Below are 23,747 nucleotides of genomic sequence, written 5' to 3'. Positions count from 1 at the left end.
ATTTGTATGAAGATACCAGAACACAGTTGGCACCCAGAATGTTACTTGGTATGCCAAGGAGAATGGTTCTTAATTGTTTTCCTTCTCCTCTTTCAAAAGGTGCGTGTTTGCACATTGTATATCATATAGGTCTTAGCAAAAGGAAATCAGATTCTTTGCTTCATAAGGCATTGTTTTTTTTAACATTTCTTGGAGATAGAGTTCATGTACTAAATCATTTTCTGGATGGTCAGATAGCTTGTTTGCTGGGAAAAATCTTTTCTTGGTATCTGTTATGATTTAAACATCAAGGAATAAAATCTTTCTTCCAATTAGAAAATCAAGTTATATGCATCACATACATGGAATGAAAGGATAGACCAGCAATACAACAAATGACATTTATTTTCACCATGATCCTTCAACATTCATTAATCTATGAAATCCAAAGATCAGACCAGCAATTCAATAAGTGGCATTTATGTTCACCAAGACCCTCCAACACTAATAGATTTTATCAAATATTATGGAAAACTGTACCAGCTGATTCTTATCAGTCATGGTTACATGTTATAATCTCCTAAAGATGTTCATCAATATACAGACCTCTTCCCCAGATATCCTCATTTAATTAGGTTGGGTAGGGTCGGGCAAGCTTTTTTTCCCCGTTCTTTCATTAAATAAAAATTATCTCAGGGATTCTAATTTGTGGCTCAAGTTGAGAACACCAGATCAAGTTATCAATGAAACATCACTGGCCCTTTATCCTCACTTTACCTTTACTTTAATAAACAGCAACAAGAGATAGCATTTTTATTCTAATCAACATTGAAAAAGTCTAGGGGGTTTTCACAGAGAACAGAGATGCCACGGCATGATTGTACTAATATATAGCTTCATTTCTTTAATTGCTTGAAACAGAGGCTATCTTTATTAATCCGCTACCCTCAAAATAACCAATGTATATTAAATTAATTAATATAATTAAATTAATTTTTCCATATAAGCACCTGAGATTTCCATATAAGCAACAACTCTGAGATTAGTCATAAGCTTCTGTGGATCAGTTATAATGAAGAGTTCATGTTTACTATTTTCAATGTGTTGGTCAATAAGCAATAAACAACACAAAACAATTTTACAATATGGTAAGTATTATTCTCATGGTTTTAGTTCTTAAAATTAACTGCGGAGGCTTAGAGTCATTGTTGAACCAAAACAAATCCCAGGTGAGGGTTGTTTGGGGCTCTTTTAAAACAGAATAGAAATGAATGTGAATACTGACAAACTGAGGACTTTGCAAACCCAGCCATCCTAGTTCCTCTCATAACAGAAGCATATGAAACCAGCAATTCCAGCTTTCCAAAGCTTAATTATTTAATTACTGAACATGTATTAGGCCAACAACAAGCTATTACAAATTATATTTAACAAACATCATAGCATTAAAAGCATTCCCTCTTCATCCTTAATGGCAAGTCAACCGGCTTGACTATATAAAATACTTGTCTTCTACAATCATTTCAGACACTTAAACTTGGACACTCGGCTATTTAAGATTAGCTTCAGGAACATAGTCAATCTTTATTTTATTTTGAACATTTTAGTCTCAGTTGCCCGATAATTTCAACAAATATCCTTGACTAGATGGGCTTGCTCAGAGCCACTTAAACCACAGAGGTGGTCATGGACTCCTACAGATCACTTCTTCCTTTTCTGATTTACTATATATTGTTAGATTAAAGATATCAAGATTTAAAGATATAGAGCTTTTAGGCAGATTCCAGAAGCAAAGCTGGCATGATAGGTGACAAATTTAATTGCATTGTTAATTTTTGACTTTGGATTTCCTTGGACCTCGGGGAAAATGACTGTTTTGAGAAGAGGAATTAATTTGTTGAAATGTTTCTTGATGTCTTTCACCCAGGCTTGGAAAGAGCATCATGAAAAAGAGGGCTCTTTTGGAAACTATGCACACAACAGATTTTTCCTAATAGGTGTGAAGAATGGCTGCTATGCATAAATGATTGTTGGAAAATAATTCTTTGTAAAACATGACCAAACAAGCAACCCCATTCACTACTGTACTCAATTCCAAGACCATTCCAAGACTAAGAACAAGGCAACACATTATCTAGATGCTGATATTCTCTGCAAGCTATTTGCTAAACACCTATTAGGAAAAAAACCCCACAACTTTAAGTCTAAGAGTTAATACTCAATAAAATATAGACTAAAAGTTTTGAAAGAAAATTCATATGCATAATATTATGAAGAGCTCCTCAACACAAAATTGTAAGCTGTAACACCTTCCAAAGATGCCTATTTTTTTCTTTAATCATGGTAAAGTGAAGCAAGAGAGACTAAGAAACAAGACTGCATCAGCACCTCTAACATCACAATCAAATCACAATTTTGCAATAAAAACCCAAAGTATCAATCTCACCACCACCTCTAGCTATTTCTGAGACCCCCAGATCTTTAAATCCCACTCACCCTCAAACCCTTCTTACCAGCAATTCTCTCTGAGTGTCTGGGCACAGCTCAGGCGTTCTCAGGAACTCAGGCTTCACTGGGCATCTCCCGGGAAGGGGATGCCAACCTCAGGGTGAGGTGCGCACCTCTCCAGCCAGGAGGGTCTGCAAGCGGCTGGGCGCAGCCCACCCAGGGGCTTGGGTGGCTCGCTTTCCTAGTTTAATGTGAGAGCAAACTGGGTTAGTCTTTTTGCAAGCTGTCTTGCCCCCCTCCCAATTTCCAGGCACTTTAAGCCTCCTTTAAAGGATAGGTTCAAAGTCCAAGGCTGTAAGCTAGCCTGAAGGCAAGGGTCCCTTTCCCGTTGCTCTCTGCTCCCAGAAGCGCGGGACGCTCACCTAAGCGGAGCCTGCCTCTGCTCGTCCCCGAGATGAGGCTGTGCGCAAACTTCTCCGACTTAAGTCCTTTTCGGTGCGCTCCACCCCCGCCCTTCGCGAGACGCGCTGTCGAGGCGGGGCGGACGCTCGCAGAGCCCGCTCCGCTCGGCCCCTCCCTTCACTCTAGGCCTTCCAGCCTTTCAAGGGGGGGTCTGGGGGCCCCTCCAAGTGCCCCCGAGACCCCCTCGCCCCCGGCGGGAGAGGGTCGACCCCTCCCCACCTACCCCACCCCACCCCACCCCCCTCTACCCCCCGAGGGTCCCGAAACCCCTGCGTTGCGCTCCGAGCCCCGGGAAGCCGGAGAGGGTCCCTAGTTAGTCTTATGAGTGGGAGGGACTAGGGGGTCGACAGACTGGGCAGAGAGAGATCCGTAACGGGTCCCGGGAGGCAGCTTTCTGGGAATCCAGCCCCTTCCCCGAGGATGCAAATTCCATAGGGAGGTGAGTTTCCCAAAGAACGCTAACCCAGAGAGAGTGGTACTGTATGTAGTTCTGAAAGCGGTCACTCCGAGGACCGCGCCAGCGACGCGGCGGAGAGTGTGCTCTGTAGTGGGGCGCGGTAGTAAAATTGGGGTGGGGGCGTGAGAAAACAGCAGACGGAGATCGGGAGTGCTGAGTAAGGAGCCGGGAGGCAGAGGGTAAGAAGACAGAGGGTCCTGCAAGCCCCGGACCGCTCCGGATTTGGGCAGGTGCAATCTAAGGGGCAGGTCGGATTTGGAGGGACATTCTCTTCACATAAGAGGACGTTGCTGATATCTTAGTGACAGAAGTGAGGATAGCTAGAAAGGAGCGGAGTCTGAGGTGCCTGACTTGTGGAGGACAATTCCGCTTCCCCACAGAAAGCCGGCAGGAGCCCGGGACAATCCGATTCCAGGCGGGGCGCAGCGGGGACGGCAGGCGCACCCTGCGAGGCAGGCAAGTTGTTTCTAAGGGCGGGCTGCCCCCCACCTCCTTGTGTCCGGAGCTGCGTGCACTCAGGCGGCAGCGGACGCGCAGCGGACACTTTTTTTTTTTTTTTTTTTCCCTATTCAAGGAAAAGCTCGGAAAAGCAGCTACCTGTTTGTCCCGGGAATGCAAGGTGGCTGTAGCCGTCCAGGTTACTAACATACCTGAGCAAAAGCAATAGTAATAATAGGATAGGGGTGGGGGGAAGCCAGAGAGCAATGCAAAACTCTTTCCTAGGCACTCAGAGGTTAAGCGCTTGGGCAGTTCTGGGTGTCAGAGATGCAGGTGTCTTTGAAAGGGGCTACAGCCCCTTGCTGCTCATCCATTCTTGGAGATTAGTGACTAGGCAAAAGTGTGTGTGCTTCTGTCCTAATTTGAACCCTGACTCTTCAACTGAGAGAGACTACAGGGGTCCTTAATTTGTGTAGTGTGGGACTTTTATTGTCTTAGGGGAAGACAGAGTCCAGGGACAAATCAGCTCTTCCTTGGGGGGCGTCTTTGCAGGCTCCCTTTTTTGTATAGCTCCCTGCCACTTTCAGTCTGGGGACCCAGAGGGCTGAGTGTGACCCATCATGCATTCAAACCTAAAGCACCACCCCAGTGCAGGGGGAGAGTCTTCATCCTCTTCATTTCCCGGGTCTAAGTGGCAATAATATTGTTAAGAGTATAAAGTGAGACAAGGAGAGGGACTGGAATTCGGGTGAGGAGGGGGTTTGCAAGGAAACATGCCGAGTAACAGAAACAAAACCTGTAGGTGAAGCTGTCTATTTATACAATTAATTTGTGCTAATGTAAAAAATTAAAAGTGACCCTCTAAATTCAGGCTTTAGATGCAATTCTTGGCTGTATGCTTTAACATCTGTCTTCGGCTCAAAAGCTCTCTGATTTCCCAGTTGCTGCTGGCCATCTGACATCTGATCAGAGCTGCCTTTAAAAATTCTTTTTGAAACTTTATTTGCCTTCTTTGGGTTTTATTATTATTATTAAAATTGTTCACATATCTCTTACAGCAACTGCTGGGGGTCAAATGTTGAGAATTCTCCTTTTCCTAGCTCAAACCATCAAAATATCAATTAATTAGAGAAACGATAGTGTCCCTGCTCTGGCACTGAGTGATGCAGCAAGTGCAGAGGGATTGGCTGCTGTTGCTGTTGGCTGACCCCTGGGCATCTCACCGTATTGGTAACAAACAGTAGTATTTTAAGAGCATATTGGATTTGTTTCTGTAAAGCCGTAAAGTTCACTTGACTCGGATGTCTAAGAATTAGTTAAAAAAAAAAAAAAGAACAGCACACGTATGCTAGACAGTCTCAAACCATGTGTGGTGTAAGCACTGGCAACCTCGACTAATTGGAGTGCTTATTGTGTCAGAAATAATCTTCGAGAAGCAAAAAGTCACTGTAGCCAGATTTCAGGGAAGCTGGGGTAAGATCTGGGATGTCTCTCAGGGGGATTCAATTAACTTTGCCTGCTCCTTTAATACCAAAATTGCTATGCACCTGTTGGAGGCACTTGGAGTCATAAGAAGCGTAACTCTATTGTTGTCTTAAGGCTTCCAAAATATTTTCTGTGTGGTCTCCAGAGGGCAGATGTTGATGTGGGGACCATTAAGAAGGATTTGCATGGTTTTGTTGACCTTTTGAGAGTTACTGCTTTTTCCTACAATCAGTTTAGTGAAATGGAGTAGAAAATGGCAGAATGGAGTGTGTTTGGGAAGTATGGATGCTGTTTCTTTAAAGTTCAGTATCACTTCCCTATGCCTGGACTGTACTGCAAAAAAAAAAAAAAAAAAAAAAAAAAAAGATTTCTTCCTGGGGGTCATAATCTAAGGTGGCATAAATTTGATTTGTGCCGAGCTGCTGCTTTTCAAACTGGATGCCTCATATGTGTAAACAAACCTTTGAATAAAAGAAGTTTGTCAAGGGAGCATTCAGGAAATAAGCACCTTAAAACTGATAATCCTACATTTCTGGAATTGTCACTAATTACTTTTGACTTCAAAATGCTGCAGCTTTATGGGAGGCTTTGCGTTCTTTGGTCCCTCTTTAAACATTTTGTCCTTCAGACAGCTGTGAGTTTAGGGAGACTCAGTTATAAATCTTGTCTCCCTTGTTTGGTGCCTGAAAAACTAACTGCTTTAGAAGCAAACTCCACCTCTGTCTAAAACTCTTCAATTTTCATTGCCCAGAGTGTGGAGTCTTGCCACGCTTGAGGTAAAGAGGTTGCTGTTAGGCTGCATAGTGAAACCCTGGGATCTGCCCACATCTGCCCTTCAGCACTGGGGTTACAGGCATGAGGTGCTGGGCAGGTGGGTACTGGGCTCCGGACTAAGTCCTCATCCTTAACTGCGAGCACTGTCCTCATGAGTCATTTCTCTAGCCCTGAGTTTCTTCTCCTTTTAAGCTTCCTGGCATTGAAATACATTCCAGGCCGTTATATACCATTTAAAGCATATTTAATATTACGTGGGTCTATAATACACTACTAGGTTAGCCACCCCTGTGGGACCTGAACAGTATAATATGCAATTCCCACCCCCAGGAAGCCCACCGTCTCTATAAGGACATGTATCTCTTTCTTTTTAGCCTTCCATACACAGCAGCTGGTGGTTATCCTGTATGTAATTACCCTTCAGATTTACAGACCTCAGGATGACAGCAAGAATAATAATTCACCTTGGTGAAAAATAAATTTTTTCCCTTGAAATAATTTGAACTTTGACCTGATAGATCATGCTTTTCTGGAAGAAAGTCGGCTTTGATTTTCAGGCTCTGTTTCTGAAACGGGGCTGGTACATCTCACAGGGGGCCGCACAGTGATATTTCTCAGAAGAACGCAGCTCCTGGCAGCAGAAAACAAAACACCAAACTAAAGCAAAGCTCAACAACAAATTCCACATGAACTAGGAAATGTCTTTCCTAATTATACTTAGTATAAACTTTACTTGGGTTAACTGTTAACCCCGTGAATAAATAACCCAGAGTAGGAGATGGTGGCAGGCCATACCCTACTGGGCAGTAATGAAAACTAATTATTCCATGTCTGATGAAGTTGGGAATATATACTTCCTGTTTTATAAAGAGAATTCCAGAGAGAAGCCCAGGAGCCAGGGGGGGGAAATCTGCAAAAACAAATGTATGCATTCATTCATTTAAAAAAAAAAACATGAATAATTGGGCACTGAGGGTTTACATCCTAGTTGGGTGGGGGGAGGCAAATAATGACACGCAGAGTGAGCAGTGGTGAATTTCAGGCACTGGCAGCATCGGGGAGAGACAAGCACGGCAATATTGCTCCACATGTCAGGGAAGCTTGTCCCTGAGCTGAGACCCTCACACTCACCAGGAAAATCCTCACGATTTGCTTGCCCCTCACCCCCTCTTAGAGATGCCATTTGGTCAGGAATCGACTCATCTTGGGATTGTGCATGTGTGGGCATGTGTGTCTCTGTAAACGGCTCTCTGTAATTTAGTTGTATTTGGTCTGTGCTCGGGAATTTGGAAGATAGGAGGTGTGGGATGAGTAGCCACGATTTTCTGTACTTCTGAGGCTGCTTCATATTAAGTTATATTAGTAGAGAAAACTCGCACATGGTACTAACCTTTTAGCTTAAATTGTCAGGGTCTCTTGTCAGACTGCTAAGAGGTAGATACAACTTCCTCTAGAGTTACAGCAAAAACTTAAATTGTCTGTAATAGCTGTGGTTCCTAACTCTCTGTTTTATAGTGAAAAACCAAGAGTTTTATCGTCTCTTCCTTATTGAAAACTTACTCTGCACTGTTGTATTTTACCAAGCATCGATAGCATTATCTTATCTTAATTCTATGATGCAGGCATATTTCATTATGGTTGTGCAGGTGCATAGGCAGATGCGAAATGTGTTTTGACAAAATAATGAAGACTCGATTGCAGGATGATTAATTCGTACATATACTGGATGGCAGTGTTTCAATCAAGGCAAGAATGGGCATCACCTGTCCCCTCAATTCCAGTCCTGGCTGGTAGGAGAACAGAGGGAGAGAGAAATACACAGGGCTGTAAGGGCACAGGGTCAGACTGCTTTGCTTCCCATAGGCTTGCTTCCCTAATTAGGAAAAAACAAAAAACACAATCTTATGATTCTAAATAGCAGGAGAGGCTCATGGTAGGCATCTATAAATATTTCAGAAATAGATTTTAATTATAGACGTTTTCAGAGAAGGTGACGAAGGTGTACAGATCTTTCAAAGGCAGAAATTGCAAAAAGCAAAGAAACCTCCAGTGTTACAAGAAAGCACAGGACTGGGGATACGGAGAGGATTGCATGGCAGAGGAGACGAGGGGAGAGCATGCATTTCTTCCCTGGGGTGACCCTGTGCTCATCTTGTCCCCAGGGTGCCGTTCTTCAAGATTGATTACAGGAAATAAATTGATTACAGATGACTGTATGTGTCGGGAGAGCGAAATCATGCCTTCAGAACCTCGTTACCTGCCTCTGCCACTTCGGTGGCAGCTTCTCCGGCTTTGCCTTCTCCACTTCAAAGGGGGCAGTGTTTTCCCACGTCCTCTTCATTACCTCTCTGTTTACAGAACGTGTTCTATCTGTTGTCTCGTTTCACCTTGTTGCCTAAACCTTTTTAGATGATTTTTCCCCCTCAGGTTTCAAAATCTTTACTTGATGGATTCTGTCTTCCCCTTTCTTAAAGCACATTTTCCTGTGCTGTTGTCTGTCAGTGATGGACCAGCTAGATCCCCACTTTCTTGAAACTGTCTCTAGTCTAAATATTATTTGAAAGGAAATGTTTGTTTCTTATGAATCTGAATTAAGGTGTCATGTGAGGTGCTAGACAAAAATCACCTGCTGTTATGTACAGAATGTCAGATTTAACTCAAGGATGTATGGTGGTACTGCTCAAATTTTGAAGTGCTAAACTACTTGGGCATCTTGATGCAAGGTGGACTCTCCTGGATACCTCAGGATTGGGCCCTGAGATTCTGTATTTCTTTCTTTGTGTGTGTGTGTGTGTGTGTGTGTGTGTGTGTGTGTGTGCTCATGAAGGCTAGTGGATGACACTGGACCCTTCTTTAGTACTTATCCACCTTAATTATTTAAGATAGTCTCTCTCGATGAATATAGAACCCACAGAATCTGCTATACTGGCTACCCAGCCAGCCTTAGGAATCCTCTGGTCTATTACCCCCCTGTACTGGGATCACCTGTGTGCACAAATAGACCTAAGCTTTTATGTGGGTTCCAAGGATCTGAACTCAGGTCCTCATGCTGTGCAACAGACACAAGATTCTGAATTTCTACCGAGGTCACATGTTTCTGATGCTGGTTTATAGCTCATCTTTTAGGCAGTGCAGATTCTGCCTATTCCCCTCAGATATATGCATTGTTTTGTAGATTGCATGCATTCCTAGGTTTTCAGTATGTTTTATTCTATGAGATTCAATGTTGTATGGCCCCATGAAATGGGATTAATTCTGTTTTTTCTTTCTGGTTTAATCTTAAAAAAAATAGTGATGACAATTGCTTTGAATAGAGGCAGCTTCCTGTTACAGGAAGCAGGGAAAGAAATTTATTCTTGGGGCTTTAATCAATAGAATTTTTTTTTTCTTAGAAGAAGCTTTGTTTCTAAAGAAGCTAGTCTTTCTGAGGGAAGAATCACCTGCTGGAGAGAAGATAGATGATGCTGACAAGGCATTGATAGAGGTGGTAGAGTAGGTTTGGTACTTCTGGAGTTTGAAGGTGGTGTGTGTTTGTGGTAACTGTCATCTGTGGTGATGGTAACAGAGTTTGAGACTCGGGTCATGCTGATCATAGGTGTTAGTGGCAGCTCAGTGGTGGCAATAGTGGCCATGGTTCCTGAGCTGTGCTTAGAGGGCGCTGCAGCGGTACTGGTGATTATATTGTCAGTTTTCAGTAAACAACAGAGCAGCACATATCAGTTTCCACTCTTGAGTCAAGCTGTTTGCTATCTTTGTGTATGCTGACAAATTGCTCAGTTTCTTGGAGCCTCAGTTTATTCATTTGAAAATGCAACAAGAATAATAATTATGTGATTATGCTATAGAGATGAACTAAAGTTCGTAAAGCTCTTAGGAAAATGGAAAACACACGTCCCATATTAAACATATGCTGATAATTTATTGACAAAAGTGCTTGACTCTACTTCCTTTCTTAGCTTGTAGGTGTCCAGCTGAGCTGAATTCAGACTTTTAAAAATTTAGTTCATATTTTTCTGTCTTTTTCTTTTCTGGACATATCTTCAGTAGCTCAGAACTAGAGGTCATAGATATGATATTAGCCTTTAGATGTTAAATGAGTGAAGGTAGTTCGAACATTTATTGCTTAAAAATTTCTTCATACATAATTTCAGTGCTAGATCGACACTTCTAGAATTTAATAATTCATTTTTTCCTTCTAGAATTTTCAGTAGTCTGCTAACTGGGTAGTCAGTATCCATTTATATGAATATGGATTGTTTCTATATGTTTTTATATCTTAGCCAATGATCCTCATGCGGTACTGTTTTCCTCCTAATTACCAAGTGAATGTTCAAGAAATTCCAACAGTTAATATTGGATGGAGATGAAGTCTCCTTGAGATGTTCCAACATTTATAAGATTCCAAACTTCCAGGCCAGGTACCTGGGACTCTTCAAGATTGGGCTATAAATGCCCTTATTGTCAGTTATTGTCCACTTCTTACCTCCTCACACACTTTATTTGGCCAGTCTAGGCCATTTACACAGTAATAATAATAGCATCAATTCATTAAATATTGATCTGCTACCTATCAGACACTGTTGAGCAGGTCTCATGCTTTATGTTATTTGATCTCTGTATCAACCCTGAAAGGAATATTTTATTGGCCTTATTTTGTAGACAATTATAATAATTAAGAATTTTTAGCAATGTCATGAAATCTATTGCAACTTCAGCTCATGTATGTAGAACTTTCTATTTCTAGGGTCATATGCTGCCTCTCCTATACTTTCTTGCTTATCTACCTCTGTACTTTTGCTCATGGTTGACTCTCATTCTGAAATGAACTACATACTTTATTGTTTTATGTAAAATCTACAAAACTATGCAAAGCTTCACTCAAATCCATATTCATATGACTTTAGGAAACTTCTTTTTTCATTCTGTGCCTCAATTCCTCAACAGAAAAGAAAATAACTGTTTTTTTTGTATTATACAAATGATCTATAATTAAATATGTTCTATTTTATGCTATATCCCATACTCATGTAAGCACATGCTCATATGTGTGCATGCGATCATGCTTATAAGCTTCAATCTAGAGCTAATGAAGAAGTTAGATCAGTTCATGCACAAAGTGTTAAATCAATTTATAGAAGCAGATTTCTTAGGAAAATTCTAGTTGAAAAATGTTGAATCTGTAACACAGGGAAAATTTGTATCTTGGGTCACATAGTTGGGACAGTTATCTATGGAATTCAGCATTTTTATTTTCTTTATCAGAATATTTTTTATTTCATTACATTGGAATAATCTGCCTTGTAAAACTTCAAAGCTTGCCATTGAAGTCCCTTGTACCTCTTTAGTGGAGAATATTGCATTGTCACTATTTTGATATGATTCTTACCACTCAAGCTGAGTTGTGACCTCTGTAGAGGCAGAGGCTTATCTCATTCATCTTTGCTCCCCCCACACACCACACTGATACAGTGCACATTCATTGATTGAACATCTGCTATAACAACGATATGCAATGATTATTCATCAGTTAGAAACTGAGTTCCAGGTTCTCTCACATCCGCGGTCAGTTTTCTCATAGCTCTGATGGCCAGGTATAGTTGCACAGAGAAGGAAACTGAGGGGAAGAAACCTCAAACACCCAGTTATTTCCAAGCCCACCAGCAGAAATAGACTGTGAGCTCACTTGATCTTTGAGGCAACTGTATCCCTTCTCTCTTCCTATAATGCAGATAAGTGAGAATTACTGGGGAATTTTTTTTTTTTTTTTTGCCGTGGTGATTTTCTTAATATTTTTCATTTTCGTATCTATTTTGTTTATTTAATCAAGTGCTTTAGGAAATTGAATGATACACATTGCAGGGTATTTGGAAAATAAAAGGAAGAATTGCTTGTAACCTCACTAGTCAGTGATAAGCAACATTAACATTCTGTTTCTTTTCTCCCATTACTTTTTCCATGTAAGAAATATTAATGGTATCTGCTTATCTTTCTCTTTTCTTAAATTACATTTAAATTGAGATTGCAATTCCCTTTAGAATGCAACTAGCCCAGTTATCGTCCAGGAACTAGTAAATAAAAGTGCTTTATATGAAATGGTGTGAAATGACCTACACTGAACCCAGACTGCTCTATCTGTATATTTGATGAGACACTCAACGAGGTGTGCGATACGAGGTTCCCATGCATTTGGTAACTCTTCAGATTTTTCTCACTCTGCAGTCTCTTTTTTTTCCAGCTGGAACCGCAGCAGCACAAATAACTACAGACACCTGTGCACAGATCGCTTCTGCCAGTACAGTGAAAGAGAGCCATTCTCCAGGGTAACAGGCATGAGCATTTAAAGTAAAACGTACAGGAAATCTTGGTATTTGCATGAATCTGCTCATAGGCATTCATGTTGGCCATATTTTGGAAACTGCAAATAAGTACATTTCTATAGCTACTTCAGGGCTTTGCTTTGAATAGGTGTAGACAGTGGAATACTTCCTTAAATTTTTATATACATTTCTTAATTTATACAAATAGTGGTTTACTTTCCCAGAATGTTCATTATGAAAAAAAGTGAGAATGCAGAATCTATTGAAAAGATGGGGAATCATGCTAGACCAGAATAGTGAAGCTAACTGGTTTTAAGTGTCTTGCCTTATTGCCTTCTCTGTGAACCCTTAAAGGGCTAGCAAGAATTTAAGTATGGCTTCAAGTAACAGAAGAACTACAAATAATAATAGACTAGTAATATTAAGGTTTAATTTTGTCTTCAAGAAGGATATGGATATAGGTACTTAAGAGAAAATCTTGCTAGTAGGGTCTGCCTATACAAAGTCCCCAAAGATCTGAGCTGCTTCCAGTTCACTTCTTCTCCATTGTTAGGGTAAGGTCCAGGTCCATATGGGTGAAAAGATAGTTCTGGTGCCAAAAGCCACGTTTCAAGTTAAAGGACATGGGTGTCAGAGGGAAAAGCATCAATGGGTACACGGTAACTTTCTTTTAAAGAAAGTTCCAGAAGCTACCCAGTTTCTCTTTTACTTAAAATGTGTTAGATGGAGTTGGAGACATGGCTCAGAGGTTAAGAGTACTGGCTGTTCTTGCAGAGGCTGTTCTTGCAGAGGACCCAGGTTTGATTATCAGCACCCCCATGGTGGTTGACCTCTGTCTGTAATTGCAGTTCTAAGAGATATGACACCTTTTTCTGGCCTCGATTTTCACTAGATACACACACACACACACACACACACACACACACACACACACACACAAACACACACAGGCATACACACACACACACAGGCATACATATAATAAGATAATAAAAAGAAACATGCCTGGACTCTAGTCATATGGTTATGTTCACTTGCAAAAGAATAGGGAAAATCTTATCTTTATCTGAGTTACCATGCATATAAATTATACCCTTATAAAATAAAGATACAATGGAAGGCAATCTTGATCTTTTCCAGAGAGATTATTAAAAGCTGCTACAAATAATATTTTATTTTTCTTCTGTATGTATCTGTGTTTATGTATGTAGCTGTTTAGTGAAACTAAATAGTACAATCTCAGATGGCTGGTGTAGAAGCCAGCAGACTGCAGCCTTTGGGCCAGGTCCAGCTGCCGTCTGTTCTGTTAATAAGGTTGTGTGGGGATACGGTCACACTCACTCATTTGTGTGTTGTTTGTGGCTGCTCCATCATCACAGAAGCAGAGTGAGGTAGCTGCAGCAGTGAATTCAAATATTTACAACTCACCTTATAGAGAAAAAACTTCATGGACTCCTGTTCTGAACACTACAGTTTCATAAATAATGAATTAATCCACTTTTAGAACATGTCAAGTCACTAGTTAAAAGAAGTTCTTTATGAATTATTATTACATTGAGATGCATCTATAATAAGACATCCTAGCATTTTATGTATTACTAATTAGGTGAACAATGATGAAAAGCCAATATGTAAGACTAAAAATATAAATGGAGTTTGAATTATTAAAATTGGAAGAGTTTTTGAAAAAAATATAAGAACCTGTCAAACCTAGGTCATGGGTTTATGAAAGTCTACTATTTTCTCTGTTTCTTTGGGAAGTTGAAAAATATTCTGTAATTAAATGATTTTTAAGAATTTAAAACAAAAATACATGGCTTCTCTGAAAAATAATTTCAAAAAAGTGGAATCAAAATCCAAAAATGGTGCTGGGGAGATGAGATGTCTCAGTTGGTACCGTGCTTACCATGAAAGCTTGAAGACATGAGATTTCAATCCCTAGAAATCATGCATGAAACCATGGGGTGTTGCCCTGCACAACTTATAACTCCATTGCCAGGGAGACAGAGACAGGCCAATGCCTGTAGCTTTCTGACCAGTTGGCCCAGCCTAATCTAGTGAATGACCCTGTTTTAAATGACACTGTGGGCAATACCTGAAGAATGACACCCAAAGTTGACCTCTGGCCTCTACATATATACACATGCATTTACTGAACAAGCACACACATATACACATATATGAACACACATAGGAGAGGAGGCAGAAAGATTGTAGGAGCCAGAGTTTAGGGAGGACTAGAGCGAAGGAAAACAGAGCCTTCTGGACATTAAAGAAGTGATGCACAACGAACTCCCAGAAGCTGTGGTTGCCTACACAGAATAGAGCTGTTCAACATTCCATCATGGACCAGAGAGAGATTCAGGAAGCCCCACGCCTTGCTGGGGAGCTCTTGGCTTCCTGGGGAGAAAATGTGGGTTTTCTTTAAGGGTGTGGCACCTGGTATGCTCCAGTTGATGGTCTTACACCTACACCTGTGAGTATGTAGGTAGCACAAACCAGATTAAGAGAACCATACCAAAAAAAAAAAAAAAAAAAAAGACAACTGGGAGGGGGTGGGAGGATGGGGCTGGATCTGGGAGCAGTTAAGGGGAGGAATAGAGATTAATGTGATCAAATTACATTGCATGCATGTATGGAATTCTCAAAACAAAAATATTAAAATAAAATTAAAACCAAAAGAGATCCAAGTCTATTCTAATTCGGATGCTGGAAGGAAGCTCCTTCTGGAATAGCGTGCTGAACAGGCTGCTCCTGTTGCAGTGTGAGATTATTGTGGTTGACCCTTCAGAATCATATCAGCAATTCCAGAGACTCTGCACATCTGTAAACTGTGACTGCCTCTGCTAGAGGACTCCAAAAATAGCCCCTGTATCCAAAAGCAGAGAGGACAACATCTGAAGTAATAAGAGCTCTGTAGTTTCTACTGTTGTTTTTGGCATCAATTTTGATCATTTACTCATAGTGGAGTAAATTATTTAGGAAGACCCAAAGCCGTGTGATAGACTTTTTTAATATTTAAACTTTTTCAAAAGGGTGCTTGTAATCTATAAACAACTTGATGTGTAAAGGGGAAAATAACTCTCTAAATTTTTTAAGACTTGCCACTTTAGTGACAATAAGAAAAGCCTCATTGTTCCTTTAAGGGAGCATTCCTATATTAGAAAATTAATGTGGCTGTATACTTTAGAGAGAAGGAATTTCAAAACCTCAATTGCTTTAAAAATTATATCATTGTCTTTTAACAATATATACACATATAATATATATGCGTAAAAGCTGTTTATCTGCCAAAATTGGATTACTTTACCAATTGCAAGTTTAATTAACTGAAAAAAAGGTTTACATTTTAATTAAAATTTAGGATGACTCTTAAAGGCTGCAGTGTTCTTAATATGTGATATAAAAATTTCACATTATTATCAATACCTCTCAGGTTTGACTACTCACTCATTCCAAGTCATTATCTTGAGAATAAAACAAACAAGGGATAATTTTTTCCAAACTCTTTAAATCAAGCATCTATTGTGTAAAAGGCAGGTGTTACATACCGAAGATGTGAAAATATGTAAAACACAGTCTCTCAAATAACTCACAGACTAGTAGGGATAGGAAGAGAAGTAAAAAGTTAAGTTTATCAAAAGATACAAGTGTCCTGACAGATGTGCAAGACATGGGAGGTGCCAGAAAGGCACAGATGGCACTTCGATGACCAGGTAAGGTAAGTAGAGAGTGCACCCCTTGCAGAGTCCCTGGCAAGTCAAAAGCCTCGTGGACATCTTGTTTGAAAACAAAATGAATTTCTTCATGTCGGTAGAGTATAAGGTTATTGAAAAGAAGTGAGAAGATGGGAAAATAAAAAGATCGTCAGAGCGGGATTATCATTGAAGACTTTTAAAAGGAGAGAAAGTCATTTTTGTCAGACCTGGGTTTTAGCTATCTTCAGTTGAGAGGGAGTGAGATCAGAAGAACAAAATGCAGTTAAAGGATATGCAGTGGCTGGGGTAGACATGTGTGTGGCAGTGATTAATTTCAATTATTGGCAAAGACCATTGAAAGGAGGAGGTGAATTTTTGTTTACTTTGCAGAAATAAATCCATTTGGTGATCGGGGATGGTGAAGAGTGGGGAGTGGGAGAGGAGAAGGAAGAGGAGGAGAGAGAGAATAAAGAGGAAGATAATTGTTACCAGGGTAACAGTTGATCATGGCATCTCCATGTCAGAGGGCATGAGTCTGTGAGGTGGAAACTGGCCAGGGGAAAAAAATTCTTTTTCATATTTAATTTTTCAGGTCATGTTTTATATTTAATTTCATACTTCATGTCTACTTGACACCCACATGAGGATAATGGGGCCTGAAGATAGATATGGTGATCCGCTTTTCAAAACATTTATCTGTTTTTATGTATGTGTAATTGTGTGGGTCTTGTGTGGGTATGTGTATGTCTGTCTGTGTCCAAAGCAGCCAGAAGAAGGTGTCAGATTGGTCGGAACTGGAGTTTTAGGCAGTTCTAAGCTGCCTTGTGTTGGTGCTAGGAACAGAACTTAGGTTCTCTAGAAGGGAAGTGCGTGATCTAAACTTCTGAGGAGTCTCCAGCCCGAGGGACTCATCCTAGATAGGTAATGATAGGGAAATTGCTGATACTTATCAATACAGACTAATGAGCATGAATGGCACTTTCTGACTGGAGTGACATTCAAATGGATTTATTTCTTTTGGAGGCCAAGGAAGTTTCTGTGTGGGGTTCTTTTTCCCATTCCCTGACAGAAATTGAACTTACATTTTATCACTGATCACATTTGCTTTTTCCCTAGTTCACAAGAGAATTTTTAAAGGCTACATGGTGCCCCACATAGAAAGTGTACTATGGGCACTGACCAGCAGTCACCAGAAAGGAGAGAAGACCAAATAGAACATTAGTTTGGAAAGTATCTCTAACAAACACATATGCCTTTTCACAATGCATTCCCTTTACTAATTTTACATATAGCAGATTACCATTAGAGTTATTCTCAAGAATACTACTTTTGGGAGTAGCATATTTTCCTTAGCAATGTAATTTAAAAGAAAATTATATACATGTCAGTGAAAATGAGAAATTAAAATGGCTTCCTAGATTTCTGTTACATTTGAATGCTTCCATTTTTTATAAAGCATCATTTGTCTTTTTGGTACAAAATCCAGGAAACATGGAGAAATTCATGGCAATTTTTATCTGTTGTCACTTAACCCTGGTCCATTCTTCCTAGTTCAGCTATAAAATAAGTATTTGATATTTGTAGACCAAATTTAGTGATAAACTCCATCTATTAATTTAAAAGTATTTGAATAATTTGCATCAATTTACACTTCACCTCCAACAGTATTATTGAATATTAAACAATATTCTAAGCTAATGATTATTCAATGTAACATCCCCATTTGGGGCATGTTGAGGCTTTGCCACACAAGCAGAGAAAATCCCAAAGTAAGATACACAAGGCAGGTCTTAATTTCCTCATGGAGAAGTCAGAGGTAGGCAAGGTGATTTTGCTGTTGTGATGACCTACTGGGCTCTTAGGAACCCAGCCTTCCCCTTTCTGTCTACTCTGATGTCATTAGAGTTATTGGAGGCAACCTATACTTTCCCAGAGTCTCACATGAATCTTCTGTTTACTTCATGTTACAGGAGTCCCTTCTTTTTGTAAGAAAATTTGCACAATTTGGTCTTTTAGCTAGAACTGTTCACTTAAATACAACTGTGTTCTGTTACTGACAGCAAGAGAAGATGGATTTGCAGGGGGAGGAAATCACTGACCTTGCCACAGTCAGTACATGATCCACTGCTGTCTCAATATAAAGTATTTAACAGTAAACTAAGTCCTTTTCCAAGCCACTGATGGGAATTTCTGCAACTTCATACTTCTGGATTTAAATCTGTTAACCAAGTAGGTCTCAGTTTACCAATGGCAGAAATGCAGTATAGCATAAGCTATAAGGCCATTTAATTGAAAATAAAAGCATTTATTGAACTTAATATAGCAAACGTCCCCAATTGTTTAAGGAGCCATTATCATGACATTTAGAAAAACAACTCCTCTGTCCAAATGCGTTACTCACTTATGAATCTTTCAAGTCCATTGCCTTTACTGACTCCCCTGAACACATGCTTCACCCACGCTCACGGGCATCTGTTCTTGTATTTCTCACTGGGTAGGACTTGTCCCACTTCATCTGACTTCCACCACAACTTGTGCTTTTATCCTTTAGATTTTCACCATCATTTCTAATCTGCTTCCATCAGTTTCTGGTCCATTTACACATGAAGTTTTCAGTCTTCATTCCTTAAATACGTGTTCATCTGCATACTGCATATAGGTTTAGAATTAGTGACTCCTTAGAAATCCCATAACATCTTGTGACAGAAGACCTACCAAAAGCTATTTTCATCAAGAGCTGTAGAGTCTATTGGGGAGAGAGCAGGGGTCTCTCTGGGGCTGAGGAGCAGCCCTGATCCCTGCCCTTGGTAATCATGACAACGTGGATAGGAAATATCTCCATGGCATTTTGTCCATGGTCCCAGGAGAGCAGAGCACATTTTCATTTTGTTGAGGTGAAATGATACTCAGATGACTAGTGGAGCTCCCTCGGGCTACTGGTCAACGGTACATAAGGGGGATTGTACAGAGGCAAACAGCAGATGTCGCTGATATTCCTGTACACAACTGAGGACTCTGAGCACTGCTGTCTTTGTCCATCTGTACCAGAGCAGTTGAAGTGGATGGGAAAACCATCTGTTCAGGGAGGCAGGTAAAAGAGAGGACTTACAATGGCCTCCCTTGCAAGCATAATGGACACAGTTTATGGTCTCCAGGATGCTGAATACTATTGTTTAGACATGAGACCATTGTAATCTGGTGCTTTGAATGGGAATAATAGCATTTCAGATGGAAATAATAGCACTTCAAGGTTACACAAAGAATGTCTTCTACATCCCTGGACTTGGACAAAGAGAGGACTGGAAATTGTGTGGGGAGGAGAGGGGGAAGAGAAACAAAAAATAAATGATGAGTATTACCAGGATGATAACTCAGAAAATACAAGTAAAATAAACGACGTTCTCTGACTTTCTCCTTTGAAATCATTACAGCCTGAATATTTCTATGAGAGAAATCTCACAACCCTTCATAAGAATTTAGTAGTGGTTTTTAGTAATAATTTAGTATTTTCAGTCATCTGTCTTGTGAGTGGTACTATAGTAAGGTAGTAAAGAGTGAACATTTCCATGTAATCAGGACTGATTCAAGATCTATAAGCCTCAGTTTCCTTCTACATAAAATAGAGATAGTAGTAATGATTTGAATCTATTAGCTAATAAATAGTAATAATTTTGAATACCTGCCCCCTTCAGGTATTTAAAGTGAAAATCAAATAATATCATGTAATGAATTTGGCATAGATCAGACTATCATTGCATATTTTTGCTGTGTAATACTCACTACATTAAGCTGGCTACAGTTTTGCTTTCTAAAGTAATTTTCACACAACACACTAGACTTCGTTAAGCTGTCATGGGAATGATAACTATTTTTTTATTCTTCATTTTCCAAGTGGTTAAATTATTTCACAGTTTATCAGCTGTGATCCAATTCCAGCGTTCATACTCTGGCAAAACTGCCTTCTCCAATAAAGGGAGGTGGATACAGACCTGCAGAACTGGAACAAAGGATGCTGAATTGCTATTCCAATGTGCCTTGCTTTGAGCCCAAATAATTTTCCTGCTATTAGAGCACATTTTTTCTTGGAATAATCTTGCATTTCTTCACATTTTATAGGGCATTAGCTTGACTGACAATTTGATAATCAGGTAGGTGAGGGTGTTGGCAATGTATCTATTTCTTAACTAGATCTATCAATTAATTCAAGGAAACATTTCTAACATTTTATATAATATTTGCATATTAGCAGCAATAAAATGAGAAGACACTTAGAACAAGCTATCATCTCAATAATCTTTCAGACCTTCTGGAAGCAGTAAAGTTGTGGTGTTGGTGGTGGTGGCGGCATGTGTCTGTGTGTGTGTCGCTCTGTGTATGACACATGCATATAGTAATCCCTCTGTAGTTGTGGTTCCTTTATTAAGTGCTCACTCAAAACTTAAATTAAAACTATTTAAAAAGAAAATTGTGTTATTTTGAACATGCACAGACTTTTTTCTTATTGTTCCTAAGTAGTACAGTATAATAACTATTTATATATAATTTATGTTGTGTTAAGTATTATAAGTAACATAAAATGATTTCAAGGGTACAGGAGGATAATGCATATGTTGTATAACAATATGATGCCATCTTATAAAAGGGACTTGAACATCCTCAAATTTTGATATTTATAGGGAGTCCTGGAACTTGCACATGCCAAGAGATAAATGAACACACTTACACCCACATGTTTGTGCACACATACACACAAACACACATGCACACGCACACACACACTTATATAGACATGCAAAGAAGCAAAGCACATTTGTAGCAAAAATGATAGTTTCTTCTTTTCCAGTGATTTGATGGAGAACCCCATGCAAAGCTCTAGTAGGTAGGATGAACATAACAGAAAAGGTACTTTTTTCTATTTGGTATCCATGTAGTATCAGGGATTAAACTTAGGTTTCAGAGACGCCAGCGTGCAAGTGCCCTACCACTGAACTTCAGCTCCAGCTTATCTTTCTTCTCTTACTTCTGGGCCATGAGAGCCCTCATTTGTTATCAGTGGACCTGCTCTTTAGGGAAGATGTTAGCAACATCAGTAATTTGTACCTGAACCATTAAGGGTGTTTTGTTTTTGGCGCTCTGTTTTGTGCAATTGGTATTAATAATACTGGCAGCTATCATCTATATTAATTGTATATTATTGGGTTACAAATGGTCATAGAGCACAGAAACTTCAAACAAAAGCATTTATTTCCTCACACAATTTCTTGCTGGAATGGCAAGACTGGATAGTTGTGGTTTTGAGCTTTTCATAAGGTTATTCTTAAGTTAGTTCCATGGTCTCTGTGAACTTTAACTGGATGGAGGGCTGAACTTCATGACAATCAGTTGATGTTTGCTGGATGGAGGCTTCGGTCAATCCACTAGACCCTCTACAACAACCTGAGTGTCCTGATGCTGTCAGCTGGAGTGTGCAACCCAAAAGGAAATGCCAAAGCTAAGACAAGATGCCTCATATGTTCCGACAATCCTTCACTCTTGCCATGCACCACTACCCTTCAAAAGTGAGTCAGTATATCCAGCTCACTCTCAAGATAGGGAAGTAGAACTTCACCACGTGAGAGAAGTGCCATAAAAAAATTTGTGGACACACTTTGATTGCGATACTTTTGTATTATTTTAATAACCTCTCTAGGAGTTTCAGCAGGTAAAATAAAACATTCATTAATACCAGGGCCACTGCAAGTCAAGGATTTGCCATATTGTCCCTTTTCTACCTTGACAATGCTTCTTTCTGTCAAATTATAATTACCTGTCAGTGAAATACACTGAAATGGATGGTACTTCAGGCCAATTAATGCAATTAACCCCTTTAATTATCAAGAAAGTTCATATTTCCTCAGAACAGGGCAAACTAACTTTCTTAGGTGTAGGCTTTTTTACTCATAAATATATCATTCTTTCCTTAAAGTAGAATTATAATGCAAGTTTTACTCCTTTAGCATTTTTTCTTTCCTGCTCATGAGAGCCTCCTTCACCAAGGTTATTTTATTATGTGCTTATGTGTCTTTGACTAAAAGTCATTGGACCGCTGTAAATTCTTCACTGTCACAAAAAAGATTATTTTCATCACAGGGGCATATTTTTACATTAATAAAAACCAAAGAGCTATGACCCTAACCATCTGTGCCCTTTGTCCCTTTCCATACTGACTTTGGGGTTGTCTTCCTGACTTACTTTGTCCCATTGAGCACCAGAATCCATGATACAGGCTGTGGTGCAATGACCAAGTGGATGAGGCTGGACTTAGTGCCTCTGCTAACTGCCCTAGCCGGCTACATCTATGTGAATTAAGCCACCAAAACAGGACAGACCCTGGCCAAACTGCCAGCTGACCACAAACACATGGAGAGCCAAATGCCACTACATATAGCCACATGGGATAGAAACAAGCCATCCAGTTAGCCCTGACTCTTCAAATCTCAGTGTCACAACATTTAAAAGATGCTTGGAGAGTTTTTTCCTATAGCTATAATTAACTACTTGAGCAGTGTTTCATGTATTCTAAGTTTTGTGGTTTCAGATGTCAGCATAAACATGAGATAGAATACCTATGTAAGTGATGTAACTGATCTCTAAATATCTGTAGAATCGATCAAGATCACCAAATATAAAAGCAGCAACTTATGCTCTCAATGCTGCTTGTCTTGTGCAAATAATTTACAAGCTAAGAAGGTGTTTTAATCAGCATATTCTAAAATTGAGCTCCAGACTGAAATTAATAATGAGCAATAGTCATGTTGGAGAAATAATACAGAAAGGAGTAATATAGAGAAAATGAGAGAGGGAGAGAAAGAGCGACAGAGACAGAGACAGACAGACAGGGACAGGGATAGAGAGAGACAGAGACAGATGGTTTTAGCTTTCTCAGGTTGTCACCCAATCACATAGATTTTAATAGATAGTTGAGAGAAATTTCTAGTTGTGCTCGTTAATTGTAATTAGATAAATAAGTCCTAAAACACTAGTAAGATACCTTTTTGGGCATGTCTGTGAAGATGTTTCCCGAGAGGGTTAAATGAATATGAAAATCCCTCCCTGAAGTGGGTGGGACCACTGCAGCACTAGGAGCCCAGACTGAATAACCAGATGTAAGAGCAGCTTTCCACGCTCACTGTCATGCTTTCTCCAGGGAGATGCACTGTACCTTTGCAATCTGTAAACACAATGGAAGCCTTGTTTCCTCCAGTTGCTTTTTGCAAGATGCTTAATCACAGCAATGAGAAAAACTGTCCCCTGGTTTTCCTTATAAAGCTTTGGACACCTAAGGGAATCTGTCATGTCTCTGATGCCAGTATCTGTGCTCCAAAGCTTTCCTGGGGGACAAATCAGTCAGTCCCCTGAGCAAGGCTCACGTTCTGTGTCCCTGCTCCTTACCTCTCCCTGAATCCTGCTCCTGGGCTTTGAATGAAAATCCTAACTTTAGAATATAATAGATGCTGAATAAATATTTGTGGAATACACAGAAAAATATTTAGTAGAATACATTAGTTTTTTGCTACTAAAACCTTTTCTAACATGAAGATGAACTTCCTTAGGGATACTTAAAAAAAAAAAAAAAGAAATAACAGTGAAATAAATTATACTTATCAATGTTCATGTCCCAGTCACCTCACCCCGTTCTGTCATGCTTTG

General features: G+C 39.7%; 1 protein-coding gene across 2 annotated transcripts in view; it reads right to left on the bottom strand.

Annotated features, from left to right (window-relative positions):
• Calcr (calcitonin receptor) overlaps positions 1-2,935 on the bottom strand; it is a 78,915-nt gene extending 75,980 nt beyond the window's left edge. For both annotated transcript variants that reach the window (XM_028869791.2, XM_028869793.2), the window contains exons 1-2: positions 2,850-2,935; positions 2,493-2,668 (exon numbers count right to left, since the gene is read on the bottom strand). The gene's annotated coding sequence lies outside the window, so the exon portion shown is untranslated. The remainder of the gene's footprint in view (positions 1-2,492; positions 2,669-2,849) is intronic.
• Between the last annotated feature and the right edge of the window lie 20,812 nt (positions 2,936-23,747).

The sequence above is a fragment of the Peromyscus leucopus genome, chromosome 3 (genome assembly GCF_004664715.2).
Source record: "Peromyscus leucopus breed LL Stock chromosome 3, UCI_PerLeu_2.1, whole genome shotgun sequence".
In the NCBI taxonomy this organism is placed as follows: domain Eukaryota; kingdom Metazoa; phylum Chordata; class Mammalia; order Rodentia; family Cricetidae; genus Peromyscus; species Peromyscus leucopus.
This window is presented reverse-complemented; position numbering and strand designations above follow the sequence as displayed.